The 15,754-nt window shown below is 47.1% G+C and overlaps 1 pseudogene; it reads right to left on the bottom strand.

Moving 5' to 3' along the window:
* Positions 1–862: 862 nt before the first annotated feature.
* Positions 863–1,535, bottom strand: LOC130043282 (vomeronasal type-1 receptor 4-like; annotated as a pseudogene).
* Positions 1,536–15,754: the final 14,219 nt, after the last annotated feature.

Here is a 15,754-nt window from a genome sequence, read left to right as displayed (position 1 = left end):
GACAGAGAAGGGACCACTATGACAATGATAGTTGGAAATGATCACTTTGGACAAAAATGGAGTGCTGAAAGGAGGTAGAGTGATACAAATGGGGATGAAGAGTGAGAGAGAGAGACAGAGACAGAGAGGGAGAAATAAATTGTCTGCCATATAGTCAGGATGGAGAAGAATATACTGAGGACATTGGTGGCAGGAAATGTGTACTGGTGAAGGATAGGTGTCAGAACATAGTATGACAAAATCATAACTGCTTTATAACTCTGTACTCATGTGATTCAATTTAAAACAAACAGGTGAGACGGAAAAGACAAGAGGGCAAGAGGAAGTAAGGAAGAGAAGGGGAAGGGGGAGAGAGAGGCAAGAGATGGTGAGTAAGTAGAGAGAGGGCACAAGGAGTGATACAGCATTTTGCAAACTCATAATTTTGTTTTTAATTTATGGGCCATCCCAGTGGTGCTCACATCTTTAACCCAGCTCTGCCTTCAGGGATCATTTTTGGAGTGACATGGGGAACAGGTGGGGTGCTAGGGTCCACTCCAGGTTGGCTGTGTGTAGGACAACTGCTTTACACGAAGCATCTTTCCAGCGGATTTCATATGTTTTATTTTTTTTAAGTAAAACATTGACTTAGTGGAAATGGGGCCTGCAGGATAGTAGAGCGGGTAGGCACTTGTCTTGCATACATGTCCAATGGGGGTTCAATCCACAAATCTCATAAGGCACTGGCCCTCCAGTGCAAAGGGAGTGCAAATGCCTAAGTGCAAAGCTCGGAGTAAGCCCTGGCACTGCCAGGTGTAGTACATAAACATCAAACTTCACTTACCAGAAGTTAGGTATGAGTGGCCAGAGGTGGAGTTTCGTCTCATGACCAGTAAGGGGCTTAAAGAAGGAAAACACAGAAAAATGATGCTTCTGAGAGTCTGCAACCTGCCAGTTTCATCAATAAGGAGAGCCAAAGACATGTGAAAGAGGGAGGAGAGTGTGTGGAAACACATGAAGGAGCTCAGCAGGACCAGAATTCTGAGGGTGGCTCTGGACTCAACTGAGGGTCTGGAGGCAACATTATTCCTGTGAAGGTGTTGGACTCTTTACTTGTGCCTGTACAGGAAGAAAATCATGGAGCCACTGGCCCAGACCATGAGCACAGAGAGCAACACTTCAGGCAGTACAATTAATGCTGAATACATGGAGCCCGAGACTTTCTCATCCTCGTAAGTATAACAGTAGCCCAAATCACGTTTCTTGGTGGTGTTTCTCATGCTCCAGTTTCTAGATACATAGAAACTGTACACAGGAAAAGTGAGATTAACACACAAGGAGAAGAACGAGCAGAGGGAAATGGAGCCGGTGACTTCTTGGGGAGCTTTGACTTTCACCTCCTTCCAGTAGGAGTCCCTGTGTCTGATGGTAATGGCGTGGACGACACTCAAGAGGCAGGTGGTGCCAATGGACATGCCCTTGCCCACTTTCTGAACATACAAAAGAAGGCCACAGCCTAAATCACTGGAGAAATGTTTCCGCCCCAGAGCTGCCATCATCTGGGGGGCCCCTCTTGAGACAATGGCCAAGGTGTTGGAAACAGGTGCAGGAGAATGAAATCTGTGGCCCTCCACCTACCTTCTCTGTGGTTAAGGGTCAGGTAGTGGCAGAGAAGAGAGAAGTTCCCCACTGTTCCTAGGAGCATCTGTGATAATATGACGACTCCTCCCATTGTGTCCCGAAGGGGATTTTGTCTGTGGGCTCACTGTCACCAGGCAGAGGGCAGCACGCATTCCTCCCGGTTGGGAGGCTCATTAAAGACAGCTGACATCAAAATCAGTTGGGTTCTGTGCTCCTGTGCAGTTTCCAAAGACTTCAAGAGGCAGAAAAAGATGAAAAATGTTTCTGTGATATTTTGGGGACTATCAGACATGTGATGAAATGCTCTTGACGGGGTTAAGTATTCATGTACCAGCATGAGAAACAGGAGGCAGGATGTCTTGTCGTGACAATGAACTGAAACTCTCTAGTGTCAGACAGAGAACAAGTTGGCACTGTCCCCTCCAACTCAAATCAATCTGGAATAAATAAATTTGGTTCAGATACTGAACCAAATTTATGCATGAATCATGTGTTTTTTTCTTGAATCTTAATCAGAATATATCTCTTAATTAGCAGAGAACATTAGTAAGGATGTGCAAATGACAAATATGTTAAAATAAGAACTGGGGTGCTGGGGAACGGTACGATGGGTGGGTGTTTGCATGAAGCACAGTTGATCCATGTTGGATACCCAGCACCGCATGTGGTCTCTGAGTCTCCCTGGAGTGATTCCTAAACATAAAGAAAGGAGTAAGCTTTGAGCACAGCTGGGTGTGGCCCCCAAATTAAAAAATAATAACCAAAATTGGTTCTCACAAAGACGCTCAGAAGAGAGAAACATGCTGCAGAGATGTCCCCCCAACCCCCACACACACCAGGCTGATCTCTCCATGCACCTCGGAGGGGGCAGGTGTGTCCCTTCACCTGCCCCCAAAGAACCCCAGTATCCACAAACCTCCAGAACCCAATCGTTAACAGGCTCATGGCTGATCTTCAGAGGCTTGATCTTCATGAGACCCCCATGCATAAGATTGAATCCGCTGAAAAACTCAAGTTTGTGGGACTTGTGACTGAAATCTCCAGGCTTCCAGAGTTGGGAATTGCCCCCCTTCCCAGTTCCCTGCACTTCTGCATTCCTGGCAGTCACACCCATGGACTGCCTCTGGGCGACATTTAAGCATTGAAAGGCCATGACCCAGAGACCACAAATGAATCTCGATGAGGGCAACATGCTGCAGAGATGGCTCCAAACTTCAAAATGACCATCTAATTGAAAAAAGTTTAACTCCAGATCTAGCACCCTATCTAAAATTTTAGAATTCCTCATACAATTATGCCACTGATATACCAAGAGTAGCAAACCACATTTGATGAGGTGTAAGGTAGAAAAAAATCCAATCTTAATTGGTTTTCATAACAAGTGACACAAAAGAAATTATTTAGCATGTGCCTTTGGGGCAGGCTTGGGTGGTGGTGGTAAAATTCCAAAAATGGATAGCAATTGTTATTCATAACAAACGATACAAAAGAAATTATTTAGCATGTGCCTTTGGGGCAGGCTTGGGTAGTGGTGGTAAAATTCCAAAAATGGTGGTGGGAAGGTATAATCGTGGTGGGATTGGTGTTGAAATATTGAATGCAATCAATTACTGTGAGCAATTCTATGAAAATAAAAATTGAAAATATACTTCTTCAATTATTCATTAAAACTAAGAAGTGGCACCAAAAATTGTTTTTCCTAAAGTTAGACATCTAAAGTTAGACATCTAGACAAAGAGGGTGAGGGGAGTCAGGAAGAGAAAAGTAAGGGGGAGAGAATCGAGAGAGATGGGGAGCAGTAGAGAGAGCAAAAGAGAGTGATTCATATTTTTCTGAACTAATAATTATGGGGTTTTGAGGGGTATGGGGCCAACCCAGCCAGAGCTCAAGGATCATTCTTGGAGGGGTTCAGGGGTGTGTGGTGCCAGGCACCAAGGCCAGGTTGCTGTGTCCAGACAACTGCCATACCCACTGTGAATCTCTCCAGCCCTCTTTGTGTGATTTTTTAAAGTGAAAAATTCACTAAGCAAAAATGGGGGCTGGAGGCATAATGAGTGAGTAAGACACTTATCTTGCCCTCACATCCAAGTGGGGTTAGATTTGCATCACATCTAAAGGCACCCCAGGACCTCCAGGACAGATTCCTGAGTGAATAGTCAGGAGCAAGACCTGAGTTCGGCTGGGTGTGGTACGTAAACAACAAAGCTTCACCTAACAGCAGGAGTTATGGGTAAGGGGCCAAGGTGATTGCTGTGAATGCACCTCAGCTGCCCTGTGTCTGCACATGAAGGCAATTTGGTGCTCGGGTCAGACCCTGGGCTCAGACATAAGCTGTAGCAAGGACATGGCGACACTGTCCTGAAATTCAGTAGAAAATGACCTTAAAGGGGCGAGAGTAATAGGTCTGGGGAGGGCGTTTGCCTGGCGTCTGGCTGACCCGTGCTCTATCCTCTAGGGTCCCTGAGCCTTGCTGGAGTAATTCCTGAGTGCAGAGTCAGGAATGACCCAGTGCATTGCCAGGTCAGATCCCCCAAAACAACAAGAACAAAAGCTATCCAAAGGTTTTACTGTCACTCTAGTACTGCTGGTGCCTTTGAAAGAATATTTATGGCAAAATATATTGTTTATACTCTTCTGGGCTGGAGCTATAGCACAGCGGGTAGGGCATTTGCCTTGCATGTGGCCAACCTGGGTTCAAATCCTCCGTTTCTCTCAGAGAGTCTGGCAAGCTACCGAGAGTATCCCGCCCACACAGCAGAGGCTGGCAAGCTCCCCATGACGAATTCGATATGCCAAAAAAAGTAACAAGTCTCACAATGGAGATGTTACTGGTGCCTCTCGAGCAAATCAATGAACAGTGGGTGGACAGTGGACAGTGCATACTCTCCTGGGCTGAGCCAGTTATGAGGCCCTAAAGGCCAGCAGCCTGGGAGCCTCTGTGTCTGTGGGGCCCACATGAAGCTCTCTAGGACCAGGCTCCCATAGATGCACCCATGCCCTGTGTGCACAGAGAGCCCATAGGACTCGGTACCCAGGGTCCCTGCACCTCAAAGCTGCCCTTTAACCTCAACTGTCTTATGAGGTTGCACTTGAATGTTCTTACCACTCCCAGAAAATAACATGGACGGCATTGAGCAGCTGGCCCGCACCCCTCTCTGCACCCCCCTCACTCTCTGTCATGCCCTGCACACTCCTGTCACCAGAGAGCATTCCCTCGCTATGAGCCTCTACACACATGCTCACACAGGGACACAATTTCTGTGAAAATGAGGATGTGGTATGTCTGGAGGGAGATAAAGTGCTTTTTATTCAGAAAAGTATTCCAGATATTTCCCTGATGTTTCCAAAGGTCTTTTTTTTTTACTTTTATTATTTATTTATTTATTTTTTAAAAATTTTATTAGTGAAACACCATTAGGTACAGTTGTAGACTTACAAATTTCTGTGCTTTGGTTTCCATTATACAATGTCCGAGTACCCATCCCTCCACCAATGCCCATTTTCCACCACCACTGATCCCAGTATCCCTCCCACCCTCCTACCCCCCATCTCACCCTACCTCTGTGGCAGAACAATCCCTTTTGTTCTCTCTCTCCTTTTGGGTGGTATGGTTTGCAAAAGAGACATTGAGTGGAAATCATGTTCAGTCTATAGCCTACTTTCAGCATGCATCCCCCATCCTTGGTACATCTATACAATGAAATACTATGTAGCTGTTAGAAAAGAGGAAGTCATGAAATTTACATACAAATGTTACCACATGGAAAGTATCATGTTAAGCGAACTGAGTCAGAAAGAGAGGGACAGACATAGAAAGATTGCATTCATCTGGGGAACATTAAGTAACAAAATAGGAGACTAACACCCAAGATCATTTTTGTCTTCCTTCGTTGTGGCAGCCTAGGTCGGCCTTGAGATTTTGTCGGCCTCTCCTTTCTCATCCTTCTCAGTGCTGCCATGTCAGTGAAGCCTTCAGGGTCAGGTGAATGAGACCAGTTGTAGTTACTGGTTTTGGCATATCGCATACACAACGGATAGCTTGCCAGGCTCTTCTGTGCGGGCGGAATACTCTCGGTAGCTTGCCAGTCTTTCCGAGAGGGATAGAGGCTTTTGGGGCGACCTCTAATCACCCTTGTAGGTGTTACCATATTTGAACCCTATCAAATACGGTACGACAATTCTGGAAGATGGGTATTTAGTGTCTTATGATGTGTCCGGAAAGCGTCCTGGAGTGTGGTGACGGCTGGGTAGTGGAAGTAGTGTTGATAGTGGAAGTCTGCCAGTGGGGTATTTATCTGGGTAGGGTGGGTCTCCTGTGCGCAATTCCATCCCTGGGTGGTTGATGGAAGCAGACAGGGCAGGATAGGGTGGGACTCCTGATTAGAATCCCTTTGTCACCTGTGGTGGTGGGAGCAAGCAGAGAAGCTCTGTCCCTGGGTCCGCCGAGCCTGAAGTCCAAGGTCTCAGAGAGTTCCACTTATCTTGTTCTGTGGGTCTTCAGTCGTGTGTGGGTCCCGGCCGGAGCTGCCACGTGAGTCCGGAAAGCGTCCTGGAGTGTGTAGCGACGGCTGGGTAGTGGAAGTAGTGATCGTCTGTACTTTCAATGCACATAGGCTAGCATCAGATGCATCCATCGAGGACCTGATGGTACAAGCGCGAATGATCAAGTACGACATCATTGGTCTGACCGAGACAAGAAGGCACGAATCTCACCATGCCGTTTTCGACACTGGAGAAGAATTTTTCCTTGGAACATGCGATAAAAGAGGTGTTGGAGGCGTCGGTGTCCTTGTCAACACAAACTTGGCCAAGAGCATTGATTCATTCGAATGCCTAACAACCCAAATCGGACGTTTACATTTGAATAGATGTGGGTCACTGCCTGCAGTTTCTATCTTCGTTGTCTACACACCAACATCTCATTATGATGAAAGAGCAATCGAGAAGTTCTACATGGAGCTGGAGAAGTTCTATAAAGAAGACCACACCTTCTGCAAGATCATTGTGGGTGATTTTAATGCCAAGATAGGACCGAGAAGATCAGCTGAAGAACGTCACATCGGGACCCATGGCCTAGAATAGAACGAACAGGGCGAGATACTGTCTGAGTTCATCATGTCGACCAAGACCATTCATGGTAACTCACAGTTCCAGAAGGCAGAATCTAAACGATGGACATGGGAGTCTCCCGGTGGACGATTCCACAACGAAATAGACCACATCATATTCAATCGACAGTTTTGCCTGACTGATGTCGCTCTTGTCCCAAAATTTCGAACAGGATCGGACCACCGTCTCCTTCGTGCAAAATTCTAATTCACAGAGTGGGGAGAAAGGGCTGCAAAGTTCAAAAAGAGAACTCCCAGAATCACCCCCAACCGGCAACTCTTTGGTACTATTGCGGCAACATAGGAAGATGCCATTGTTGACAACATTGACGAGGAATACGATCGACTGGTTCAGCACCTCCATGAATGTGCGAGGAACGCCAAGAGAGAGATAGCCACAAAAAATCGCCTATCTTGGAAAACTCTTGAGCTAATTCACCAGGTGGTTTGGCGCATGCCTCAGGCAACCACAAGCTAATGTCCGAGCTCACAAAGCAGTGCAGAGATGCGATCAAGGAAGACCTCGAAGAGAGAAGAGCAGAAGTACTGGTAGATGCGGCAGAAGCTGGGAAAAGTATTCGTTACGCCCGCCTGTCCTTCGCCAACTACAAGACCAAGATGACTGCCCTCCGACGTCCTGATGGATCCATCACATCCTCCAGAACGGCAATGGAGATTTTCCATGACTTCTACTCAAATCTCTTCGATAGCCATGTCCACTTGCCGACATACCAAATTCCACAGGATGGATATGTCGTTCCCAACGTTCTCCCTTCCGAAATCCGACACACCATTTCGTCGGTAAAGAAACAAACAGCACCCGGCCCAGACAAGGTCAGACCTGAACACCTGAAGAACCTGCCGTCAGTACTCATCAATACACTGGCTCGGCTCTTCACTCGCTACCTGTCTGAATGCAAAGTTCCGTCCCAATGGAAAACCAGCAGGACCGTACTACTGTTCAAGAAGGGAGACATCCATGACATTGGCAACTATAGCCCGATCTGCCTATTGTCTGTCATCTACAAGTTGTTCACTCGAGTCATCCTAAATAGGATTGGCAGAACACTAGATGAAGACAACCATGCGAGCAAGCAGGGTTCCACAAAGGATTCAGCACCATCGACCATATCCACACGATAACCAAGCTCATTGAGGTTTCTCGGGAGTTCAAGATGCCGCTCCGTTTAACGTTCATTGATTTAAAGAAGGTCTTTGATTCTGTTGAGACGGAAGCGGTCATTGAAGCCCTAGCCAATCAGGGCATTCAAGCCCAATACATCAGGATCCTCTGTGAGCTGTATTGCGGATTCACTACCAGGATCTCACCATTCTACAAAGAAGTGATCGTTGATGTCAAGAGAGGGGTGCGGCAGGGTGATACCATTTCACCGAAACTCTTCAGTGCCACCCTCGAGAACATCATGCGACGACTGGAATGGGAAGGAATGGGAGTGAAGATAGATGGTCGGCAACTACACCACCTCCGCTTTGCTGATGACATTGTTTTAATAACACCAAACATCAGCCAAGCGGCACAAATGCTGGCCGACTTTGACCGTGAGTGTGGAAAGGTAGGACTACAGCTGAATCTTACGAAGACAATGTTTATGAGAAACAGCCTTGTTCCTGACACCCCATTCGCTCTCAACGGAACGACCATCTACAAATGCAACAGCTATGTGTACCTAGGTCGAGAGGTCAACATGACAAATGACCTGGCACCCGAGCTGCGCAGGAGGAAGAGAGCGGCTTGGAACGCCTTCAAGAACGTCGAAGAAATAGCTAAGAGGACGAAGAACCTCCGGCTCCGGGCACATCTCTTTGATTCCACTGTTCTTCCTGTATTAACATATGCCTCAGAGACCTGGGCCCTACGCAAACAAGATGAGAACACTATTCAGGTCTCCCAAAGAAGAATAGAAAGAGCTACGCTTGGAATATCACGTTTCACTCAAATGAGAGAAAGAATCCGGAGTTCTGACATCCATCAACGATCAAGAATCAGGAACACTGTCTCATTTGCCAAGGTGTCAAAAATCAGATGGGCTGGTCACGTAATGAGATTTAAAGACGACCGCTGGACTAGAGCTGTTACGGACTGGATTCCACGGGATGTCAAAAGGCCGCGTGACCGCCCACCTCCCAGATGGTCAGACTTCTTCGTCAAGATCATGAATGATCGGTTTGAGGCCCTTCATATTCCCGGAGTGAACAGATGCCATTGGGCTACACTAGCACGCGACAGGGACAAATGGAGACGTTACTGGCGCCCGCTCGAGCAAATCGCCGACTAACGGGAAGTTAAGTGATTAAGTGATTAACACCCAAGAATAGTGGAGATAAGTACCAGGAGGTTCACTCCATGGATTGGAGATCAGCCGCACACACTAGGGGAAAAGGCAGCTCAGATAGAGAAGGGAGCACCAAATAAAGGGTGTAGGAAGGATGCACTGTTCTTAGCTTTCATTCCACTTTTGACTGAGATGTGGGTGCTCTGAGCACCATCTAAACACACGAGCATTCATCTCTGATGCTGTGCTGCACTAAGAGCAGATGAATTTGGGAACCACGGAGTTGTCCTGTTCCATTTGTTTCACTGTTCCTGGGACTGTCCCTTGTCATCTTCCTGTGAGGATGATGGTCACCCTACAGAGAGTACCAGGGACTGTTGGTGGCGGGAGGGGGGGGGGGTTCGGCCCCTCTCTCCTTTCCCTGTCCAGCTCCTCCCTCCAGAGAAGGGATCATTCTCTCTGTCTGCAGCTCTGCCCTGGGATCAGTTTCCCCCCAGTCACGAGCACTCACTCAGCATCCTTCTTTGGGGGTCTCTGCCTCTCACACTGGCTTCACAGCAGGCTGCAGGGCTTCTTGTTGCCAGGGGAGCAGCTCCAGGGAATGTCTCTGTGCCCATGCCAGGGGGAAGGAGGTGGCCAGACCTGATACAGATGTGTGGGAAGTGACCTCACCTCCCTGCAGAACTGCAATTATCACTTCCCCTGCAGGGCCAGTGACAGGGGCAGCTTGGGGAGCTGAGACATTTTGGGAAACTCTTTGGAAGTTGCTAATTGCTAAAGTCTGACAAGTTGCTGGTGAATTTCTACAGGGAGACATTGTGGTGTTTGGGGAAAGGCTCCTGTTTCCTCAGGATCCCTCCCAACAGCCTGTGTTGCAGATGTGCTGAGTCTACAGCAAACAGGTTTGTGCAAAAATTAACTCAAAAACATGGGGAAACTGGCAACTTGTGCTGTGATCAGGCTAAGATGAAGGTATGCAGTCAGCGTGGATAGGATCAGTTTCTATAAACATCTACAAATGCAATTCTACTTTCCATTTATTCAGAAAATAGTTATAGACAAGGTACAGCCAAGTGGGTTTTTACCCCCATGTTCATAGCAACCATTGTTTCCACAATTGTCAAGCTGTGGAATCCATACAATCTGCTTGGACAGAGGGATGAATAAGCAAGATATTGTACATGCCACAATGGAATTGTCTCCAGCCTTAACAGGAAGAGAAACAGAGCCTGCACATTGCATGTGTAGGTATAAAGGCAGCGCTGAGAGAAATCCTGTCATGAGAGGAAAGAAGTTGCATGACTCTCTTTCACAATAATGCTCTTGATTAGATGTCCCATTTTTAGAATTTATTGCCTCATTCTCAGACTGTGCTCCTGGGAAAGGTGTTAAGTCTGTGTAAAAGAGGAGTAAGCTGATCGCATAAGGTCTCTGGACACAGACTTAGACAAGATGTTTCAATATTTTATTACCGCAAATACTGGGTCCCAACACTGGGGTTGAAACGGAGAATGTGGTCTGGCTCCATCTGGGTCTGGACTCGAATGTGGCCGTAGCTAAAGCTTCAGGGTGGTGGAGGGAGAAGAGGGGAGCTCCTGTCCCACCAGGGAGGGGGCTCTCATGAGTCCCGTGAACCCCAGGGAATGTCATCTGGCAGATTGGCCGGTAGCAACGCAACAGGACTGAGAACAATGCACAAGTGTGTGAAGAACGCGGAGAAGGGGAGCTGTACATGCTGCAGGTATGAGGGACAGTGGCACCGCCAGTGGGACAGAGAGGGACTAGAACGGAAATGCCCTCAGACACTCTCTCCTTGGTGCTCTCTGCACACCCCAGCTCCATGCCCCTGCCAGTGACTTTGGCTCTCCTTCCCTGACCCCACACAGGCCATGTCCCCCTTCCTCCGCTGCCCCACTCACAAGACAGATCAGAGCAATTTGTTCCTTTCAGTGGTAATAAGGATCTGATGTCCGATCCTAGCAGAGTGGGCTTCACAAGGGCTTTTTTGTGGCTGCTTGAGCCCACGAGGACCCACCGACCCAAGGCTGGTGGCATCTTCCTCTGGGAGTGGCTTTCTTCCCTCAGAGAATTTCTACACTCAGGACTGCAGCTCCTGTCAGTGTGTCCTTCTATTTGCTTTTTGTGTCTTTGTGTGGTTCACAGCGGGTGGTATAGGAGATTCCTCTTGACATTGATTGCTCTCTTGATTGCTCTCTGGGATCACTCCAGCAGAGACTCAAATGATCATCCAGGATCCAGGGATCAAGCCCAGTTTGTCCCCATGCAGTCAACCACCTCCCCTGCTGGACTATCCACTATGGCCTCTGCTTCCTCTTTAAGGGTGGAAATGTTTCCATTGTTTTCATCAAGCACATTGTACTTATTTACTTCTCAGTCCAAACAGACTGCGTCGCTTCCACATCTTAACAACTATGAAAACATTGCTATGAATGGTGTCCTCACATCCCATGAGTGCTGTCATTGAAACACTTTTCAAGGTCAGCAAAATCTCCACGACATTGAACCTAAAGGTATCTTCTAAGATGAAACACCATTGACCAAGTGGAAACAGAGATTTAAAAAAATGGGACTATATTAAACTAAGAAGCTTCTGTACCTCAAAAGAAACAGTGACCAGAATACAAAGATAGTCTGCAGAATGGGAAAGGATATTCACTCAATACCCATCTGATACTGGGGTAATATCAAGGATCTACAAGGCACTGGTTGAACTCTACAAGAAGAAAACATCCAACCCCATCAGAAAATGGGGTGCTGAAATGAACAGAAACTTTCTCAAAGAAGAAATCCAAATGGCCGAAAGGTTCATGAAAAAATTTTCTTCATCACTAATCATCAGGGAGATGCAGATCAAAACAACAATGATATATCATCTCACACCACAGAGACTGGTACTGGTACACATCCAAAAGAACAAAAGCAACTGGTGTTGGCGTGATTGTGGGGAGAAAAGGACTCTCCTTCACTGCTGGTTGGAATGCTGACTGGTTCAGCCTTTTTGGAAAAACATATGGACATTTCTCAAAAAAATAGAAATTGAGCTCCCATTTGACCCAGCAATACCACTTCTGGGAATATATCCTGGAGATGCAAAAAAGTACAGTAGAAATGACATCTGTACTTGTATGTTTATTGCACCACTATTTACAATAGCCAGAATCTGGAAAAAACTCGAGTGCCTGAGAACAGATGGCAGGTTAAAGAAACTTTGGAATATCTACACAATGGAATATTATGCAGATGTTAGAAAAAGATGAAACCATGAAATATGTATATAAGTGGATCAACTTGGTGTGTATCATGCTAAGTGAAATGTGGTGGAAAATGGGCACTGGTGGAGGGATGGGTATTTGATCATTGTACAATTGAAATCCAAGCACAAAAATTTGTAAGTCTACAACTGTACCACATTTTTAAAAAATAGAAACTTTAAACATATATAAAAAAAGAAAGAGCGGGACAGACACAGAATGACTGCACCCATCAGTGGAATATAAAGTAACATAATAGGAGAATAACACCTAAGGATAGTAGAAATAAGGGCCAGAAAGATTGCCCCATGACTTGCAAGCCAGTCTCACGTGCCAGGGGAAAAGGCAGGTGGGATGGAGAAGATATCACTAAATAAATGATTGTTGGAGGATTTGCTCGGGATAGTAGATATGTTCTGAAAGTAGACTACTGACCAAATATGATGACTGCTTAGGGCATATATTGCATACCATAACACCCAAAAGGAGAGACAGTGTAAGAGGGAATGTGTCTGCCACAGAGGCAAAGGGTGGGAAGGAGTGGGGGGAGGTGGGCAGGACACTGGGAACATTGATGCTGGAGAATGGGCACTGGTGTAGGGATGAGTACTCAAACACTGTTTGATTGAAACGTAATCATGAAAATTTGTAAGTCTGTAAAAAAAATAAAAATAAAGAATGCTTAAAAACAGAAAACTTTTTAATAAGACCTGCATTTGTAATTTTTTATAGGAACAGCCTCACTGTTTTACCCTCTGATTGTAACATTTTTGTCTTACCCTGATCACAGCACAGAGCTGCCAGTTTCCCCATGTTCTTGGGTTAATTTTTGCACAAATCTGTTTGCTATAGACTCAGCACACCTGCAGCCTAGGCTGTTGTGAGGAAACAGGAGCCTTTCCCCAAACACCACAATGTCTCCCTGTAGAAATTCACCAGCAACTTGTCAGACTTTAGCAATTAGCAACTTCCAAAGAGTTTCCCAAAATGTCTCAGCTCCCCAAGCTGCCCCTGTCACTGGCCCTGCAGGGGAAGTGATAATTGCAGTTCTGCAGGGAGGTGAGGTCACTTCCCACACATCTATATCAGGTCTGGCCACCTCCCTCCCCCTGGCATGGGCACAGAGACATTCCCTGGAGCTGCTCCCCTGGCAACAAGAAGCCCTGCAGCCTGCTGTGAAGCCAGTGTGAGAGGCAGAGGCCCCCAAGGAAGGATGCTGAGTAAGTGCTCGTGACTGGGGGAAACTGATCCCAGGGCAGAGCTGCAGACAGAGAGAATGATCCCTTCTCTGGAGGGAGGAGCTGGGCGGGGAAAGGAGAGAGGGGCCGAACCCCCCCCCCCCCCCCACCACCAACAGTCCCTGGTACTCTCTGTAGGGTGACCATCATCCTCACAGGAAGGTGACAAGGGACAGTCCCAGGAACAGTGAAACAAATGGAACAGGGTCAATCCCGTGGTTCCCAAATTCATCTGCTCTTAGTGCAGCACAGCATCAGAGATGAATGCTCGTGTGTTTAGATGGTGGTTAGAGCAACTGCATCTCAGTCAAAAGTGGAATGAAAGCCTAAGACCAGTGCATCCTTTGTAAACACCAGGGATGTATCAAAATACTTTTCTGAATAAAAAGCATTTTATCTCCCTCCAGACATACCACGTCTTCATTTTCACAGGAATTGTGTCCCTTGTGAGCGTGTTCCAAGAGGCTTATGGCGAGGAAATGCTCTCTGTGATGACAGGAGTGTGCAGGGCGTGAAAGAGAGTAAAGGAGGTGCAAAGAGGGGTACGGGCCAGCTGCTCACTGCCTTTCATGTTATTTTCTGGGAGTGGTAAGAACACCCAAGTCCAATTTCATAAGTTGAGGTTAAAGGGCAGTTTTGAGGTGCAGGGACCCTGAGGATGGAGTCCTATGGGCTCTGTGTGCACACAGAGAGGTTTTGGGTGCGTCCAAAAGGTGCCTGGTCATGGAGAGCTTCGTGTGAACCCCACAGACACAGCAGCTTCCAGTCTGCTGGCCTTTAGTGCCCCATGACTGACTGTGCTCAGGTGAGTGTAGACACTTCCCATGATATCTATTCTCACCAGGGGCAGCAGCAGAATATGAGCAGCAATAAAGCATCTGGAAGTTTTGTGCTGAATTTCAGCAGTGTCACAGTCACTGCTGACAGTGTCTGAGCAGAGGATTTGCACTGAGACAAAATAATTCCCCCTTATGAGGGACAAACAGCAGGTGAGGTGCATCCTCACACACCACCTTTGATCTCACTTCTGCTCAGTGAGTCATTTCAGGCAGCCGGGTGATTGGAGCACCTGATGGTGCTCACAGGTTTGCTCCCTGTGAGTTTCCAGGGATGGAACACAGGTGGCCATTTGAAATCCTGTGCCCTGTTAGTTGGACTCTCTCTCCAGACCGTACTATGGATTAATGAATAGTTTAGTTAAAAGAAAACATATGGGTGCAGGACAGGAAGCATCATAGTTATGGCCCTTGTCTTGAACTCACAGCTGGCTGAGATTCATCCACAGAACCCCACAGGGTCGTCTATCATGAGTGATCCCTGAGCCCAGAGCCAGGAGTAAGCTTGAGCATAGTCATTTGTGGTCCCCAGAATTTCCAAACTGTCATTCGCAAACTTAAAACCCACAGCTATTGGAAGGTCATCCACAACAAACTGCACCTAGTGGTGTGAAATCATCTGAATGTCACCAGGCTCCCCTAAACTCTGCTGAGTCCCCACTCAGGCAGTCCCTGGAGGGGAGCTCTGCTGCACATTTGTTGAGTGGACACCCAGAAAATCAGTCTACAGCTCCTCTCACATCGGGGACAGACCCTATCTGTGCTGACCCTCCAGGCCCGAGGCGTGCAGTCTCTGCTGTCTTGTCTTGTTCTGTGAGTTTCTCTGCGATGGTGCATGGCTTCCATTCATCCACATCCCTTTCCAGAAGAACTGTGTGATATGAGACAACATGTTCATTCCTCAGTGAGGGGCACAGGAGTTACAGTGAGGTTCTGACTCTTATGGGTAACGAGCGACGCTTGCACCAGTCTCTAATCCTGTCATGGTAAATGTGTGTATTTCCTTGGGTATCTAGCTACCCAGTGCCATGTGCGACACAGGCTGGCACCTGGTGCCCCAGGACATTGTAGCACAAGATTTCAAAAGTGTGTTGCAGTACACACAGACTGCTACTAGGTGAGAGAGGTTTATTCGCATCCTGGGCAAAGTGGCGTTTACAGTTGCTTCATCTGATTTTGTTTTGTGTGAGTCCTGGGGTTTACAGGTTTAATATGATTTTTCCTGTTCTGTAGTATTATCAACTTTTCACATGTTATTATCTAATGAATAATTCCTTTCTTGAAGTGACTGTCGAACTTTAGCCATTGGTGGAAGGCGCTTACCTTACTCACTGTGACCCAGGTGATCCCAGGTGATTCCAGTACCACATGGGTCTCCAGAAGCCC

The sequence above is a fragment of the Sorex fumeus genome, unplaced genomic scaffold, assembly GCF_029834395.1.
Source record: "Sorex fumeus unplaced genomic scaffold, SorFum_2.1 ptg000122l, whole genome shotgun sequence".
Lineage (NCBI taxonomy): Eukaryota > Metazoa > Chordata > Mammalia > Eulipotyphla > Soricidae > Sorex > Sorex fumeus.
Note: the sequence above shows the minus strand (reverse complement) of the source record. Positions and strands in the feature narration are given on the sequence as shown.